The sequence below is a fragment of the Rhagoletis pomonella genome, unplaced genomic scaffold, assembly GCF_013731165.1.
Source record: "Rhagoletis pomonella isolate Grant_MI unplaced genomic scaffold, Rhpom_1.0 Rhpom_scaffold_00004, whole genome shotgun sequence".
Lineage (NCBI taxonomy): Eukaryota > Metazoa > Arthropoda > Insecta > Diptera > Tephritidae > Rhagoletis > Rhagoletis pomonella.
Window position 1 is genome coordinate 20708573 of NW_023458558.1, and position 4379 is coordinate 20712951.

The window sequence follows — 4379 nt, forward strand, 5'->3', positions numbered from 1 at the left end:
TTTTTCTAAATGAATTCGTATTAGCGACATGTGTAGTATTATGTGTATATGTAAATACACATATACGTACATATACATATGTATGTTGGTTTGTGCTTCGTAGATGATTTCCTTGTTGTCAAATTACTTTTGCTAGTATCCCGCTAGCTTAGCTTTTAATATACATATTTATGTACATATGTATTTACTATGTGTGTATACATATGCCTTCACTATGTATATTTATGTATATTTCTTATGTGTATGCTATACACTTTTCTCCTTTTCTATTCCAAACAATTACATTTTAATTGGAGTTGTAATCTAAGCATTCATGCGATTCATTCAATCTGGCACCTGCAATGAAAAAGCAGAGTAGATAAAACAAAATTTATATAACTGAAAGTTTTGTGATCATCCTACAGGGTAATATTAATAGAAGAAATACAAACATACATACATATATACATAGTTAAGTATGCAGGATTATACATTGTGTCCACATACATATGTACTTATATATGTATAAGTATATATGCAGATGATATGTAAAAAAAGGAACAAACAGCTTGTTGCCAAATGATAGTTCGAATACCATTCCATTTGAAAGTAACAATGATCGGCATTTGTAGCCACTGAAGAATGTTCTTGCCTCAGGCAATATAAATAATATGGGTATTCATCCAAACGCCTAAATGCCTCATAAACGCGTGTACCTTGTAAATAAAGCGCTATGTAGTAGCGTATAACTACATACATACATACTATAGGAGTATTCTCTGAGTATTGCAAAGCCCCGGCATTGTGCACAGAATGCACGGTAAAAACCGGTTTCATATGGGACAGTTTTGCAAACCGTGCAATCTGTGCATATTACAGGGGCTTTGCAAGACTTAGAGAATACCCTTATGTGTATGACATTAAATAATATGCGAGCGCTAAAGAATTTATATACCCACATATTTACATATGATAAAATAATATTTTGAAAGAGAGGCAGGCAATTATGAAGTGTGAATTTAATTTAACTTCAACAGAGATTATCATTATTCTTAAGGTCAGTACTGCTGTTTTAATCCGTATGATTCAAAGGAAACGGTCAGACTTTTCTACGATGGGAGTAGCCAAGAGAAAAAATGGCATTATTTCGTGTGTGTGTGCAAGGAATTTTGACATCTGATACTTCACCAGCTTGTTGTCTCACACTTTCCTCAAGAAATAATGTAACGGGCATATATTTCTGTTGCAAGCATGGGCTGCCTTGTGCTCTTTTTTCACAAACCAACTTAGAAAACCGTAGTAGAAATCGTTGGAAATTTCTCAAGAACTGCGTACTGTCTCAAGAAAATTTTACCTACGAAAATTTCTTAGCTATTTCTTGTATGTCATTTTATATGGAGTTTTTGCTTTTCTTGAAAACTGCATACTGGCATTTACCAATGTGGTGAAATGGATACAGTATTCTATCCCTGCAACGAAAAGTACTAGTACAGAACTGTGAATTCACCAGTTTTCGAGAGTCGAATACCGGTACCTCGCAAATCTACCACCCATGCTTTCTACTGGTGCATTTAACATGGAGTTGTCCTTGGAGGTGACAATTGACTCTCGCTGCGTAACCTGTAGCCTGTAAAAGAACCACTTTTTTCGTGGTGCACTTCACAGATACTTTTTCATAACTAAAAAAACGAAAATAAAAATTTAAAATTATATGCTCTGCCTAATAAGATTTGAACCTGGACACTAGTGCCCGACCGAAGGTTCGCCCTATTCGGCTGGTTTTTTATCTTCGCCTTCGCCTTCGGCCGAAATTGCCGAACAATTAGGCAATTCACAAGGTTCAATAGTTGTTGAAATTTTGTTGTTGTTTCACATCTGTACATAAAACTTTTGAGAATGTAAGAACTCTATCGTATGTTACAAAAACCAAATTTTACAGGGAAGTGTAAAACCAAATTTTACATGCTAAAACCAAATTTTACATGCAAGTATTTTAAGTTGTAGTTATATGATTTAGTTAACGCACAAGATTTTTTAATTCTCACCCTTAATTATTCTGTAACCCGAATTATCGTAATTCGTAGTTCCGTTACGAAAAACGAAAAATCGACATGCTGAAACATGCCAGCTATCAGTTGTTTTTCGAAGTCAGCTGTATGAAGGAAAACCAAGTGGAAAGAAATTAAAAACACTCATCAAGTGCTTATTTATAGTAAAATTTTTTGATTTTACATATTTTGCAGAAGGATTCTATTGCACTTGCAACTATAGCAGCGAAGTAAGAGCGCGCTATGGAAATGAATTCACAAAGCTATGCAGAGCTGTCGGGCATAGTTGCCATGAACGCATCTATGCATGTATGTATGTCAGCTTCTGGTTGAATTGTTGAGCAACAAGCCATTACTCCTCTTATGCCTAAAGGACTGGTTCTCAATGCAGTTAACGCAATAACAGCTTCTTCCAAGCCATTGAAAATATGCATTTTGTTTGGTTCACCACCCGCTGCGCCTTCGGCTGCCCTTAGGGGTTATAAACCTCATTAAGTAGAATTCACCTCTCTGTGTTGCCGGAGAAGAGGGACGGAAGCCATTTCTTGTGCATACAACTTCGATTACGCCATCCACAGTATTTTTGCGCAGAACCCACATCGAAAAAAATGCATAGTAAAAAATCATTGTACATATAACTAAACCGTAACCAAGTTTCCCGATAAAGGGAACAAACATTATTTTATGTTCGTTCAAATAAAGCAGTGGATAAAAATATACGTACATATAAATATGTATGCGAAAGACAAATTTGTCTATTTAAAGGAACATCACTAATATTTACTCCAAACACACATCGACTTACATCTTTTTTCTTAATTTTTATCTCGCTTTCGACGCAGAAAGGTTTACGCAAAAAGCTGCCAATTTCATACTCGCTTGTTTTGTAGGCATGCCATTGTTACGAATTTTGAAAGTTCGAAAATACGACTCGTTTAAAATCCGAATACGAAAGTGCTGCAGAATTGGGATGCCTATTTTTCTGTTCGAAAATTTCGTTTCGTTAACACTGGCCACACACGACGAACATGTGCGCGAGCATGCTCCCCAACATGCTCGCTGTCGTCTGCCTCACACGATGAGCGGCTCAGATGTGATCTTGTCGCTTTTAACTTCGCTTTTTTATGTATGTGCTACTTAAATTTGTTTATATTATATTTGTATGTATGTACATTAGAGTGTTTTTTTTGCGACTAGTGTTTTTTTTTCACTCCTACCTCGAAATTTTGTGGAAAAAACCCAAAAACACTCCCTGAAAATTTGAAGCCATTAAGTACTCGCCCAAGGCTTGAAAAGATTTCCCATATAAAATACACGTAAACATTAAGTTTTTTCTGAAAAAGTCTACAGATGAGATATTTTATTTCGAGGTAGTAGTGAAGAAAAAAAAAATAGTCGTAAAAAAGCACCCTAATGTACATACCTATAGATATAGTAATTTAGGCGTCATTTACCCAAAATTCAATTAACGCACATGGCTTGGATGCATTTATCCGCCGATGTGCACGCAGCAAGCATCAGCACCAAATGAGGTTGTCGTTTTTGTTCCCAATGCAATCTTCGGAAACCACTCCACAAACGAAGAACATGCACCCCAAGCCGAGCATGCTCGCGCACATGTTCGTCGTGTGTGGCCACTGTAACACATAAAATTGGGCCAGACATTGCTTCATATTTCTTAGAGTAAATATATGTACATATGTGTATGTATACATAAGTAATTACATACGTGGATACTCTGTAAGTTTTGTCTGCTGAGTGGTGTAAAGTTGATGAAATCAACTAAGCCTAGACTATTCTCAAAGTTCAGCCAAAATGATTAATGTTAAGAGGACGTCTACGCCCAAATACCTGCGTTTATAGAACTTTTGATGCTTGAACACTCAACAATGCGAATGACGAAAAATTGAATTAAACTTATTTAACGTACTTCTCGTAATTGAGATAAATGGCTATTTGTGGGTTCAATTTGTTGGATTTCGCAATCAACTTACTCAACTACATAATATTGCAGATTTAAGAGCTTGCTTATTTGTGGGCAAGTGTGGAATAGCAAATTGAGAAATTGTGATTTGAGGATTTCATGCCATGTTTTTGTTAAGTATTCGTAACGAAGCTGTAAGCTATTACTGTCGGCTATTTGCGGTCAATTTGTTCTTTGATGGCTTAAGGGTTTATGATAATGTAAAAAATGGGCAAGAAAATACAAATGTATTCATTTGTACGTACATACAAAGATGGCAGCTGGTCGAGGGTATCACAGACTATCAATGGCACCCTCAGCCGCTTATCCCAGTACCCAGTGTTAGCGAGACTAAGGTTGAAATAATTTGGATCGCAAATCTTTATTCG